Source organism: Anopheles darlingi, chromosome 3, assembly GCF_943734745.1.
Source record: "Anopheles darlingi chromosome 3, idAnoDarlMG_H_01, whole genome shotgun sequence".
Lineage (NCBI taxonomy): Eukaryota > Metazoa > Arthropoda > Insecta > Diptera > Culicidae > Anopheles > Anopheles darlingi.
In genome coordinates, this window is record NC_064875.1 from 18,640,917 (window position 1) to 18,656,466 (window position 15,550).

Consider the following 15,550-nt stretch of genomic DNA (forward strand, 5'->3'; position numbering starts at 1 on the left):
TGTGTTTGTGATCCGTTTTGAAGAAAGGCAATTTAAAATGATGCAGTCGCACCTGATGGCGAAAAGGAAGGGAACAGAAGGAAGGGCAGGGCAGGGAGTCATACAGACCACATGTTTCGGTTTCGGACGCGATGGGATAAATATTGATATTTTTCTTCATAACGGTCATGCTGGTGGTGGCCATCCATTTGTGGCCACACCGTGATGCACGCATCGCATCGTACCCTCAAATGTCCATCATCTCGTTCGGTGTGCGCGCTGATGATGACGATGATTGTCGGTTGTACCTCCCTGTATGTCCATATTTCTATGCCATCACCAGGCAACCGTCCAGATGCATGCATGCGAGTGCAAAGCCAATAGTGAACCGTTCCGACGAGTCCGTTCCAGCGCAAAAAACGACAACAAAACGACGCGAGCATCTTCGCCTTCTAGCCGCGTGCGCCAGGACAGTCAGCCAGCTAGCCACCAACAGCACCACCGACGGATGGCAGTCAAATGCAGCGAAGAAAAAAAAACGGGAAGGGGAGCGAAGAATCCTTCGGAATTCTTCCCCGAAAAATTCCTCGGACGTACCGGACCATCGGGCGATAAATCAGATTACACAGCGTAATAAATTCATTTTCTGCTTCGTACCCGTGGCCGTGTACCGTCCGTCGTGCGTGGCAGCGACCGGGGAGGACCGGGGCACCGACCCGGGTCCACCATTGCAACCACCGGCAACTGCAAGGCATCAAAATTGCATCCTTCCCGCACGGGACGCCGGGCGAGAAAGGACGCGGGGGAATAGGGTCCGGAAATGTGAAATATGTGAATGGCTGTCAGGCTGCTGCTGCCATGATTTTTCCCCCTCAGCGTTTCCCTTGCGCCGCCCGAGCGCTTCGATTGCTTCCGGACAGGAAGCCCTGGGTCCGGGGGTATTTGTTGGACCAATTCAACTGGCTGTAGCACTGTGCGTGTGTGTGTGTGCACGCGCATTGTGGTAGCTTCGACGGACAGTCCATCGTGTCGCCGGCGCATTGTGGACGCTCGATGTTACAAGTCGCCGTCGTTGGCTCGCATCCAACAACAACTCGCAACCACGCATTCCGGTGGACCACAAGTCCTTTTGTAGTGAAAGTATCTTTATGTCGCCGTTGCCGTCGCCATCGCCACCATTCCAAGCCATTGAATCGCGTGTTTCAAAATCAGAAAGCATCTCTGCTACGTCTTAGTCCTGTGTTGTTGAACGATGTCTCCTGGCGACCAGGGGGAATCGTATCGTGCGCCGAAGTGCGCCAATCAATTGAGGCGGGCGCGCATTGATCGGGGCTAACGCGCTGTCGCTCGGTAGCGGTCGTGATCGATTTCCGGATCCGGGACACATTCAATCAAAACCCTTCTCCTACACCGATCGCCCTCTTTTTCAGCCACTCTCTCTCCTTCTCTCGGTCTGTCAGTCTCTTTCAAAACAAAGCACATGGCCGTGGGTTGGTGGCCACCGATGGAAACACAAAACCCCCCCCAAAAAAACCGAGGCTTCGGTGGAACGGTGGAAAACCTTATTGAATGCGAATGAATTGCAACCTTTTGCGGCTCCCCGATTCGCCGGATGCCGTATTGAATGTGGCTCGGCCACATAATCAGCTTCTTTTACGAGCGCCGGAGCCATAAAGAAGAAAGTTGCACGATTTTCTTAGCGCGGGGGCTTTTTGTCACACATAATACCCTGGCCCCGGGCTATCAGCTCAGACGGAGCTTATAAATCCTGTGGCTGTGTGGAACAAATGGACGACGAGAGAGAGAGCGAGTGGAACCGAAACCATCACTGTTGGACGAATGGCAAACGTAGTGGTTCCAGTGGTTGGTCTCCGTTCGAATGGAAGGCTTTTTTCAGTTTATATTAATGGAAGGGGAAGCGGGGAGCGGGGGAATTGGAAACTTTCTCAAGTCACCGAATGGACCATTAGCGAGACGATTGGCAAAAAGTAAAATCGAACTTACCGCGACGCGCACAGAGCCGAGCGTTGCAATAAAAATAAATAATAAAAATAATTTGACATTTCGTCGAGGCTGCGAGTAGGGATGAGAAGCGGGCAGCTGGTGGTTGGGAATCAATAGAAAACCCGGTGTCAACGATCAGACGGTCATGAAGTTGCAAATAACGCCAAAAGATGAACGATTATTGGCATTCGTTTGGTATACATTTTTTGTGATTCGTTAGTAATTTAGGGGTTGTATTTAGCTCGATTCGAATTTACTTTTCTGTAAAAATGATCAAATCTACTATAACTCCAATATGATTGCAGTTGTAACGCAAATTTGGTCAAAAAGGGAGTTTTGCTGCTGATATAATATTCTATGACGTCACATGTCAAACGTCAAATACGAATAACGCTTGATTGAAATCATTGATTACTAGATAGAACTAATTTGTCAAACCATTCACAACGGCTGCAGCTAATGAGTCGCGGTACAGTTTCGCAACAAACATGCGATTAATCCTTGATCCTCCATATAAACCCCTTTCCTTACAGCCCCACAAGGTTGGTTCAACGTCCTCTTTTTCTTTTATTAATTATCTATCGCAAGGACACGTCGAAAATGCATGCTCTCTCTCTTTTTTTCACTCTCGTTTTCTTCTTCTTCATTGTCTGCCACTGACAGAGCACATTCCAAAGCAGAGCGATCGTTAGCGAAAGTTGCGGAAGGTCGAAGAAACACGAACAATAAATGACATCCCATTTCGTGCATTCCCATTCCGATGCTGGCTCGCTAATGCTGGCCCTGAAATATGGCGTCCCGGGATTCAGGTGGAAAGCTCAGATAGTAGCACCACCAAGGGAGATAAAAAAGGTAAGCAAAAGGCGGAGCAGAGAGAGAGAGAGAGAGAGAGAGAGAGAGAGAGATAGATGGTCCAGCTATGCACGACCTGCCGACAACACATGAAGAAGTTGATGACTTGCGATGATTGCGATTTTCCGTTCCAATTTATCTCTATTCCTTGTACACCGCGCGCATAATTTCACGCCACACCGGCGTGGCTCGCACGTGCATGATGGTGGACTGGAGGTAAGCTGATGGCTACAACACCTCCTCGACCCATCTCGACCAAGAATCCATCTTGACAGCAGCAACAGCAAGAGAGAGAGAGAGAGCAAAACGAAAAGGCAATTCGAAACGCGAACATTACATTATTTATTATTTATGCAAGGTGGACCCAACCTTTGACCACCAGCGCAACCAGTGGCACAACTTAAGACACTGTTACTGCTCCACACCCTTTTTTGTAGAAGCATCCGTGTCTCTGGTGCGCCATGTGCGTAAAGATATGCTTCAACCATCCATAGCATCAACGGCATATCATATGATGAGATATCATATTTTAGTGGCCGTTCCGTTCCGTTCGCCTTCCGCTGCTATGCCACTAAGAAAACTCCCCACGTAGTTAAAAGATAAAAAGAAACGCCCGTGAGAATAAGCACAAGGTTCGTTCCGCAGAGGAAAAGCTCATCACAAACAAGCATACGTTATCTTATGTCTCTCCCGAGCACTGGCTATGCTTCTTGGATGCAATTTCGGACCGCTTCGTTCCGCTCCTGTTGCGCATTTTGTACTTCCTGTTCTAGACCTCGCTCATGTGCTGATGCGCTGATACGTGCCCGTCAACCTTTAACCCGTGGATGGTACGTTACTTTGTTCGACTACTACTTCCACCGGAGATCCATCATCACGCTGGGGGGGGACGTTAAATGGAAATGCTGTCAAATCAGACGCCAGCCAACGGCGCAAGCAAACAACGGTGCGTGTGTGTGTGTGTGTGTGCGCTCGCACCGTAGGGATAGCAATTTGATTATAGCGTTATCAACCGAAGCACCTCAAGTAGGTCGTAGGTGCTGCTTGTCCGCTGGAAGTGTGTAATTCGAGCGACGAGCTTCCACCTAGCATCTTTTTATTTCCCTCGAGCTGCTGCTGCTGCTGCTGCTGCTGCTGTTATCAAGCTATGCAGCCAAACCCCCGGTCACGCTTCCGGGTACGTGGTAATAACTTTGTACTGTTTTTCCTCCAACAGTGCCACGAGAAAACCCGGAAGCGCTTGACTTTCGCAAGAGATCGTAAAGAGAACAAGAGCAAAATGGCGAAAAAAAATTACGCAAAGGGAGAAAGAGAGAAAGAGAAGGAAAAGGTTTAATCCACTCCAGGGAAGTACCTTCCTTGACAATCACCTTCCTGCTCCCTGCCGGTTTTTTTTTCTGCCAGCTGCTTAAGCTTTTTTATATGCAGGTAATAGAGTTTCGCTTTCGCAACAAGGCGAGCGCTCGAGCTGCACTCGCACTCGGAAGCTCAATTATTACTTCCGAGATGCCGGAACATCCCTGAGGTTATTCACTCCACGCCCTCTCCGCGGCATATTTGGTCGAAATCATAAAATTGATAAGAATTTCCTCGCCCAAAACTGACTTGCGCTCGACCTTTACAACCTGCTCCTCCCCAGGGGAAAAATTTACGATTCACCACCGGGCACCAAACCCTCGGTCAGGCTTCAACACACCTCGCTGGTTTATGCGTGGCCGTGGCGTACGACACACAATAGGCCACAACCAAAAACACCTCAGGCGATGTCCCCGGCATTTCCGGTACCCGGTTTCCGGTGCGTACGTGCCCGGTTCTGTCGCCCGGTTTTTGGTGCTTGTCCGAGCGTACTCGTTGGCTTACTGGCGCATAAAAATGGCGTGCTTGGCGAACGCAGGTGGCAGCAGCAAGTGAGCTACGAGCTTATGATTCAATTATGAAGCCTCCGGCACCGGCGTGTCATTCTGTACGTCGTGTGACACCGACTTCCTGCCTGCCTATGTGCTCGATTGTTTCCGGTTTTCCCCGGGTTTTTTTTCCCCGTGGCTGTCCAATTTCATCTTGCACCGGTTGACCGGTGGACAAACGGAACAGAAAATGGGCGACAAATAAAGATGGTGGCTGGCGCGACGTCTTGTGATCATCTCGTGAGTTGCTGCTGCATTCACCGAGGAGCATAAATTGTACCCAAAGCGATTTTCATATTTTGTCCTGTTTTTCGGTGGAGGGGGGGTTAGCATTTCCCGGGATAATTTTATTTTCCAAATCTCCAGCCCGTCCCGTCCGTCTCAGCGTATCTAATCTTCGCGAATGCCACGGTAGATGAGATGAGGTGAATGCTTTTGCAGGATGTTGATGTTTTCTTCGCCGCTTGGCGCTCATCGTTTTGCGTCATGTTTGTGCGTTTTCATAATTACATGTATAACAACCTCGCATCACATTGTCACAGTGGGCGCGAACAACATTGGATTTTCATTGTTAAAACAGTGCATTACGCTAGTAGATGGGATCGTTGCACCGCGATAAGCAACTATCGTTAGAAAAACTAAGAACGTTTCGCTGGAAAAAACGATATTAAATCAAATTTTGTCCATGCCTGCCTGCCAGCCCACTGTACAGGGAAAGCATAAGGTAGCATAATCAAAATCTCATCAACGTTCCACCGTCAGCAGCTGGCTGGCTGGCTGGCTGGCTGGCTGAGCTGGTGCCACCGGATGTCGCGGGTAAACGTAACAAACATCTCTACTTTTGCATCCGAGAATCATTCCCCGCGACTTGGTACGCGAGGTTCAAATCGAGCCGTTTCACCGTTCGCCGTGCAATTTCCGTGCGACCGGTCGGCCAGGTATTTCGCGTTTCTCGCAGCTCCCGTGCTTAGAGTAATAAGAATAATAATCTAAACATTCTTGCAATTCCTCTCTCTCTCTCTCCCCCTCGTACCACCATAACAGGCAAGCTAAATCAAATTAATTTAGTTTTCAAAGTTGATCCAACTTCGCAAGTGCTCCGACGCGACGAGACGGGCAAGGTGCGTGCACTGGACGATGCCTATCATTCTTAGCCTCACTCGAAGAAGCATCAGCAAAGGTATAGACTAGGTAGTGCGTTCGCGGAATGGCTTCGGCCGACCAAATAACGACCGGCCCTGGTAGCAGATGTGCCGAGCGATGATGCGCGATGACGAGCGATTTCACATGGAAATGAGATTATGATTCGCTTTCATTCGCTCCGGTAGAATGTTGTTTGGCAATCATAAATGGTACACCTAGAAGATAAAAGGTCACCATAAATTCACCATTTTACAGCCTCCCCTCCGGCCCCAAACCAAACGGGCGCTCCCAATGCAGAGGAAATCATGCTTTATCGACCTTGTTGACGTTTAAACTGTTATGCTGTGAACGAGTCACCTCCGCAGGACCGGAAGTCATGCCGTGCCTGAGGTGTGCCCTCATTCGATGAGTGTGATGATCGGAAAAGTTAATCCATTTATTTAATGGACTGTGTTTGCATATAGACTCCTTCCCTGTCTTCTACTCCTTCTTTTACCCCTCGTTCTTGGTCCTTTGGATCCCGGTACAAGCTGCAAGGAGCTCGAGGATGAAAGGATTTGCCCTTCTGGCGGGCATGAGACAGCGAGGAATGAGATTTTCTTTTCTGCCTAGCAGAAGCATCATCATCATCATCATCGTCATCGTGCTTGTCGTCATACTCTTATCGGAATGATAAACCCGGTCCCGATCTGTACCATCACTCACTCCCTGCACCATCCTTCCTCGCTCGGTGTGACGACGCGATGACAGTACCAGTCGTCGCCCTCGTACGAGAGCCCGCGTACGTTCGATAATGTGATAAAAACTTTTGATAATCAGTTTAATTACTCAACTTTTCATCGAACCCACCATCGCAGAGGCGGCCCTAGAGGCGGCCTCGAATTCGATTTTCGTGGTGCCTCGCGACACCAATGACACGCTGGAGGGTGGTCGAAGGAATCGGGCACATGCTCTTTCCCGGAATTTCCACTCATTAGCAACCAGTACCGTCGTTGGTGGTGCTGCCGCTGCTGCTGCTGCTGGTACCGGAAAGCGAGCACGAATGCTGGTAAGATCGGTGTTTCCGGCCGGGGTTGGAACAGCAAAATCCATCCATCGAGGCCTCGGTTGCTGCGGTGGTTGCGGTCTTTCATTAATGGATGAAATAATTATGTCGTAATGAGAGAGCGAGAGAGCGAGAGAGAGAGAGTAAACAGCATTACGCTGATTTATTGGCAAAATGTTGCGGTCGTCGATGTCACTTTTGGTGCGGTGGCGGAGCGACACCAGCGGGACTCATCTAGCGACGTGTCCTTGAATGTTAAAGATGGCTTCATTTGCGCTCACGATAAACTTGAAAACCATCGTCTTATGGCGGCTATTATTGGGCAATGAATCAATTGAAGCTACGTGTATTCGTTGTATACCTGCACCCCTGCATGTCTGCAATCTGATCCCCCGCAGCACGCAGCAAATCCATTCCCAAACGGTCGTTTGTTTAGCTCTTTAGCTGCTTCGGTTTTATTGTCGCCTCACAGCGTTGGAGCCTCTATTGACCCAATCGAGCTCACCAGGAGGAGAACAAGCGAGAACAGTAGCAGCACTTGAGCAAGCCACACAAGTACTAATCGGTTTCACTCTAAGCTTTCAAATTGCTTCTCGATACTCGTTCTCGTATCGAGCGCACGCTGTGAGGTTATGTGTTTCGCCTGTGCAAGGACTGCTGCATGCCTTGGCCATCACCACCTTTTGGTCACCATCTTGCGGACTAATTAAGACGCAAAACCACTCACCACCGCCCCCCTGGTGCTGGTTGGACCAGGTCAGTATAGAAACAGTGCCTGACCGGTCATCGTAGGCTCTATTAAGTGTGACCAAGATTGGTTCACACCGAACAGGCTGCAAGTGTGTGTGTTTATGCAGCTGCTATGCAGTCACACGGCAGTAGACCACTGGCCACGATGGATTTAGATTAATTTCGAAAATAGCTTTCATCTCCGGTGCCAGCCAGCGGTGTTATTTATTTGAGTTCCAATCGAAAGGACGATAACAATTACACTGGACTAATGAAAAATAAACAGCTATTTCAACAGCTACTTACCGCCTTACTAGTTGCAACGGCTGCAATGACGCTCGAAATGGTGCTAGGAATCGATGGAAAGGGACCCAAGTACCTCTGGCATGCTGCTCTGTTGGCCGCAAACCGCATCTCGAAGGTACGCCTTGTGTTTGCTAGGAATCGAAACTTCAAACACAGTAGCCTGGTGGTGTAGTTGTTGATGGTGCTCGAGGTGGTGTGTTACAATTTACGTTTGCTTCGATCAGCTCTGCTTGGGCAGTGCTTTCCTCGATGCGAAGTAAACACCGAATCGTAGCTTTCCCTGGAACGCACACACCAGTCCGGGCGTCCGGGAAGTGAAGGAACTCCATTTCCTGTTTGCTTCTGCCAAACATAAGCGTTCAAACCTCGGTGCACCGTGGCTTCCTAGATTTGCATCCACACAGACCCGCGCTCGTTTCCTCGGTGTAGCTAATTACGACCCTCTCCAGGACCATCGACGAGCCGGTGCGGTGTTGGAACAGCGCAAACCTTCGCAAAGATGGTTGCTGTGCTGTGTGCGGTGATAATGGTTTGCCTACCTTCCGGGCGCATTTCTCGCAAAGGGCGACGATATCGCGCTGCTGCTGCTGCTGCTGCACAACAATCCCAACAATCGCATTACACATTACACCCCATCTACACGGGCGCGAGAAAGCTGAAAATGAGATGAGAATGAAAGAGTTGAGAATGTCAAATCCATACAAATCCGGAGCGAGAATTTTTCCGCTCGTCTAGAAACCGAGAAAGGAGAGAATGGAGAATTGAGAATTGAGCTACCTGCAAACTACCTGTGAAACAATGCAGTAGGCGTTTTTTGTGTTAGCAACAGTTGTGGTTGCTAAGGAAAAATGATCGTTGGAATCCTTAGACAGCGCTCCAAGCGGCAGCTCGGAGAATTACTCATACTCAAAACGAGAATAGCTCACTTCTCAAAAATTTGAGCAAAAATTCTCGCCTTTTTCATTTTCAGCTTTCTCGCGCCCGTGTAGATGGGGTGTTAGGCGAAGCTGTTCTTCGTGTGCGGGGATGGCAAGAAGAAGAAAGTGTTTATCTTTGCCAGGCGATGCAAATGAGTTGGATAATTAAATTCTGCTCGAACCCCCATCACAAACAGCCAGCGCTCGGTGTCATCGAGGTACCATTTGGAGGAGGATTTTTGAATACCCGAAACCCCCCGCAAGCGGTACACAACACTTATGAAAACTTAATTTTCCTCACTCACAGCTCACTCTGTGTTCGTTTGGTTTGCCGGTTCCGGTTTTGATGGTTTGTATGGATGCACATCTCGAAACGATAAGTTTGAGCCAAAAGATGAGAAAAAACAACGACCACCCACCTGAAGGATCACTAGCAATCGGTGCCCGGAGTTTTCTGTTGTCTAAAAAGTGAAACGAAAAAAACCAAGCAACTAGTTCAACAAACGGTCAAGGTCCCGGGATGCAGCCGGGATTAGAGATTAAGAGCGAAGTTTACAATGACCTGCTAATGCATTGTGCCGGCAAACAAGGTGGAGGTTGAGGAGAAGGAAGCAACATCCGAAACCGAAATAACAATTACCGGGAAAAAGGCAAACAAAATGGAGCAAGTACGGAGGATGGCGAAGGATTTGTTGGCTCTAACTTTAACCCTCCTCCTACATCCCTCTCTCTCTCCCGGGGCACAGGTTGTTTACCAGAGTTGGCCGAGATCAAATCCGAACCCCTCACCCCCCCCCCCCTCCACCTCCTTCGATAAGCAGGTGAGAGTTGGCGGCAGGACTGTATTTACCATCGTAAACTTTGCACACTTGCAACAACATTATACCCGATTTGGGCTGTCACCGGTTCTGCTACTACCAGCCCGTACCCGCTTCCACGATCCGCTCATATGTTAGTTCGTTTACATTTAAATGCTCCTTCTGCCAACCCTCGAGCCCCGGGGAAACAGGCGAAGAGATAACCTCACCTCGACAGCTAGAACGTTGAGTCGAAATCGGTTCGAATGAACTTTTCGGTTACCTTTCCTTCCAGCCCCTTCATCCTCACCCCGAAAAGCTACCCTCTGCTTTACGATGTGCGGGAGGATGAAACAAGCCTCCACTCCATGCGGACGATCCGCAAGCTCCCATTGTGTTGGCTGCTGTCTCTGCCGAAATCCCATTCGAAGCGCTTCGAAACACGACGAAAAACGATCTGATAGAGCTAATGTATTTTCAGTCCCTTGTTCCTTCCTACCCTCCTGGTAACATGAGACGACCTCCATAACCGCTCGCTGAATGTGAGAAACCATAACCGTTACCGGATCGACTCGAATGTACTAGTGCCTCGGTTCCGCCCCCGAGGTTCATCCCCTTTGGTCATTGGATTTCGGATTGTGTCGAGCAATGTCACACTTGCCAAACCCCAGGCCAGCCCCGTTCCACCATCGGAAAAGAAATTCTGCCACTACTCCCCGGCTAACGAGAGAACTGGGACGTAACATTCCCGAAAACATTCGAGGGGATGTGCACACCCCCGGACATAGTGGGCCCCGTGACGTGGCGTGGCATGGCGTGCATTTAAATTACTTCATTAGGAATATATTAAAAACTAATCGAAAACTTTCGGCCACTTCCGGGCTTGATTGAGATGCGCTACCAAAACGCGGGAGCGCCATTGAGCGGGCTGTCGTAAACATTGACATTGCAACCATTGGACACCTTTCATCATCCCACAACGAGCTTGTAATTAACAAAAGGGCCCGGTGATTGCGGACGCTCCGTTGCTGGTTTATCTAATTTTTGGGACCAATTCCGTGTTGGCAGCCTAAGTTATTGGCACTTTCGTTTAACTTCGGCTTGCTCCTGGACATCCTGGTTACGGAGTCTACGACATGGAAAATGTTCATCACACCACATTCGATCAAGCTTCGATCAAAGGCTGGGTTAGCTGGTTAAAAATTGAATCACAATCGTTCCAGCGGTCAAATGCCATTACGGAGAGATCCTCGACACTCCATCTTGGGTCCGCTCGAACGACCGACCGACGATCGACACTTACCACAAAACCCATAAACAACCCCCTTTTTTGCACAATTCTATAAACTCATCCATCACTTATTCATGATGGTTCAGGATGGGCCCCGTTGAAAATGCCGCTTTCACCTTTTATCTGTCGGGGCAGCACGGATTCTGTACCGTTTTGCCACGCGCACAACGCGTCGACCAGGATAGGGCCGGGAGCACGGACCAGCGCCTCGACTACCTTCGATTCCGGTCCATAAATCAAAAGCCATCCACAAACTGACCACCGGTTCGGGTTTCGGGTTCCCAGGAAAAGGTGCCTCGAGCGTTTCCGTTCCGGGAGCACCGGCGATGACAACCGGTCCGTTCCGCTCGGATGTGCCCACCTCACCACCACCAATCCATTGGTCGGCTTGACCTATGGCGAAAAGGCATCCTTAACCGGACTCTCTCTCTCTCTCTCTCTCTATCTTACTCGGCAGGATAGAGGACTTCAGTGTTCGAAGAGAAGAAGAAGAGGGAACGAAACGATTCGTCTTGAAGGCTGGAAGAGGCTAAAGGAAGGGGAGAGAAGCGATGATCCGCAATTTATGACAATTGTTATTTACATGCAAGGATGTGCTGACCAATGGTTCATCCAGGCACACACAAACACACACACTCACATAGACACAAACACAGTTAGCAAACAGATAAAGAAGCCCCCCGGGGGGAGAGATCGTGCACCTAACGTTCGAGGGCGCCCCATGACGTTGTTGTAATACACTAACCAGCCCCCCGGTAGGGGCGAGACAACATCCGGCGTTGGTCGATGGTGATTCCAAGAAGCCAAGCCAACGTCGGCTTCGGCTTCAGCAACGACCTCAGCCTGCTCGCACTCTGACTCCTCACCTTTTCCAGCTTTTCGGGGAGAATAAAATGCGAGAATCCTGGTCTAGGCGTGTGTGTGTGTGTGTGTGTGTGAGTATCCGTGTGTTTGTACCACAAACCATTGTGGAATGAGTTTGCCATCCGGGGGTCCGTGGCCATGCTCCTTGGACCTTACCATTGGGCCTTGGCCTGTGCCGTCTGCACTAGACTTATCAGAGGATGGCTGGCATGCTGGCAGACTGAGATCTGCGCTTACGGAAAGCCGGACCATTTCATGCTTCGGTGAGCAGATGAACCGATATTCAAATTATAACCAAACGCCCACCATTGTACTACGGAAGTACGGCGCAAAGAGTTTTGGTCCCTTTTGGTTACGATTGAAAAGGGTCACAATGTCGGAAACTCGATGCCTGACATGAGCTGGACAATCTTCTTCCGTCGTTGCTGCAACCAGCTGCAGCATGTTGACCTACAGCTAGATAAGTATGGACGAGTCGGTTCAAAAGTTGTCGGGTTTAGTTTGCAAATAACTGGGATGAGTATCTCTTTTATATAACCAGTATAGTTCAACGTAGTTCAATGTGTAACGAGTATCATTAGAAGAGTGACCTCTAGATCATTTTCTCAGTAGGCTTCTCTCCATGGCTTCCTTTGCCAGTTGCTCGAATACTCGAGAGAGAGCGATCGAGAGACAGAAGCAATTCATCATAAACTTCCAACAGAATTCAAAGCAACAACCACATCTAAAGTGTCCTTGTGTAAATAGCAAAACCATAATCCTTCTTGATAACAGCTCGGCCTTCTCAAAAGCTTGCTAAAACTTTGTGCAAACTTTACCGAGAAAATCCGTCGCCGGCGTCACAAAGCAGCCGCATCACCGACCGAACCACTTTGGCTAACTTTCGTAATCGATTCGAGTACCTATCGCCTTACATTTTGCCCACCCACGTATTCAGGATGTTCAATCGCCTTGACACAGGCACACGCACACACACATACACAAAAGCACACAAATCTTCCCGAAACCACGTCATCCCGAGTGACACCGCGAACGATGTCAGTAAATCTTGGAAATTTCTTGTTCTGTGCTTCGGTTTCCCTCCTGTAGTTCGTGGTGCGTACGACAGCTTCGCCTAAACACCTCAAGCACGTCTATTTGTTCGAGTAATATTCACCAGAAAGCAAACCGTCGGAGGCCACGATGAGGATTGTTTTGAATTCCTACGATTTAGGAGTACACGGATTTAGGTGGCTGTTCAGTGGTCCAATGAGCAATACAGCGACGGTAGAGCAGCATGAACGTTTGTAGGAACCGAGAAGTCGTGGTGAACACGCCCGAAACCAACGCATTTTTCGACTATTTTTAATTAATTCCGATTAGCAGGAACGGGAAATACCATCGCGCTCGGAAAAGGCAGCACGCGCGGAAGTAGCTTCGAGCTTCTCGGCGACGACCGACCAAGAAGCTCGGCTGGTGGACGATTCACAAGGCACAGATACAGAGCAGTACCACGCTGCCTTACACCATGGACCCGGACGACGAAGCGGTCGTTCCGGAAGTGGAATTAATTTTAAGCTCAAGTATTTTTAATTTGTTGCCAGACTTCTGCTCCTTCTCCGCCGTCTCCGGGCGTTAGAGAACCACGGGAATGACCTTACAGCAGCATACCGGGAGTTAGGGGGGGGGAGGTAATGAATATTTTAATTATGTTTAGCGATCATTTAAGGGGCGATCGGATTCTTGGAAGCAGCAGCAAAGGACGGCGGAGAGTCGTACCGCCCGTCGTTTGTACAAGCTGTTGGAGTAACTTTCAACTCAGCACACACACACCTACCCCTCGGTCGACCATCTTTAAATGGCTTACTTTTGAGACTATCAATCATTGGCGAGCGGCGCTAGCGCAAACAGTTATCGTTTTAATCGGCTATCAGTGGTCTAGTAAGCTTTCAACTTTCAGCATAACCGGTCCGTTGTCTGCTAGCTGGAGAATAAAAGTTTTTTTCTCTGTTTAAACTGTTGATCGAATTTGAAATTTAAGAGCACCTAATGAAGGCAACTTTTCGTACACCTTGGGGCTATGGTGCAAAGAGCAAAGCTGCAATCGAGAGAGAGAGAAAGAACATATCGGCCGGAAAACGGTGTACACCGCGAAGTACCTCACCGCAAATGCTTATTGCTTCATTACGTACATCCTCGCGGTCCGTACGTGATCGCAGCCATCATCGTATATCCACCAAAAGCCGCAGTCCCAGTGCCACTAAGGAAGAGAAACTCTTCTTTTACCGTCGTCACGCAACTCATCACGACGGAATCCGTTGATTTTTCAAATGAAAAACTTTCAACTTTTCCACTACCGCAAAGACACATCGTCGCCTACTGCTGCTGCTGCTGCTGCTGTCAAATCTGCCAAATTGAGGCTGCCTTCATTTTTATCATCTCATCCTCTCTTTTCTTTCTCTTTCTATTCACGAAGCTGTTGCGTGCATTGGTCTGAAACTCCTCCACTCGACACGGTTTTTGGGGCGTGCGAGAAAGTTTTCCACCAGCCCCCAACCCCAGGCCCAGCATCCCGGTGGGCCCGGCCATTGGCAGAGGGTCTCACGGTTTAATGCGCAAATCTCTACGCCACTCGGAAATGCCCAATTTCCGGCTCTGGTAGCCGCTGTGCTGTGCTCGGGAGAGATTATTTTTCTTAATTACAAGCTCATCTTGGATCTTGCTTTGAGGAGGATGCCAGACCCGTTCTGTCGCGATGTAAGCGGCGCTGTTCGGTTCAGTTACGTGGCGAGGCTTCGGTCTTCTCCTCCTCGTTGACGCTACCTGAGCGGAGCGTCATCTGTTTCCGATGGTTGCAGCCGAAGGGAAGGGCAGCAAATGGCAAATAGTGTGCCCATGCAAAGTGAGGCAATTCAAACAAATTGGCATTAAGATGGCGTTCAGGGTGTGTGTGTGTGTGTGTGTGTGTGTGTGTGTGTGTGTGGTGCTGGAATGCCAGCTTTCTTTACAGATGACGCAGCACAGCATCGCTTCGGAGGAACTGCTGCAGGACGCAGGGAGTCGCGTCTCTCGTCTCTTGGGACACATCCGTCCACGGGGAGGCTGGTGCGGCTCGGACTTTTCGGTGCTTTTGCCAGCCGTAATAGTTGGCAGGTTTTTTCGGGCGGAACGAAACTACTTAGAAACAGCTGTGCGATGAATTTATAATTTTCTACCGTCACTTTTTTTTTTTGTATTTTGAGGTTTTAACTTTGGCCATGGACTTGTAACATAAATTGTAAAACGTTTCCTGCGCCGCACGATTGCAAATATGAATTTCAGACTGGCAAAATGGAAAGTCTCACAAAAGTGATGTCTTAGCAAGATGTCTCAATAACCAGTTTTGGTAGTTATGCGCTCCCTAGTATCAGGAACGCCAACTGTTACCCTTCCACTACCACATCTTATAAGAAATCAGGGTTAGACGTCGAAGATAAATTCAGCCCATTGGTTTAGCTCAACCTCTTTTAATTCAAAATAGACTGAAACAGTTAAGATTGAAAAGTTTAACACTGGCACAATGGGTTGTAGAGTGCCGCTTCCTACATGAATCAATGCACCTCATAGCATTTAAGAGTTTTCCTCAAAACTCGTCTTATTAATTCCGTTGTTTGTGATAGTATTAAAAATAATAGTGTCTTTTATGTCATTTAAAAAAGACGAACAAAAAATTAGCAATAGACACCAACAGCACAAAGAGT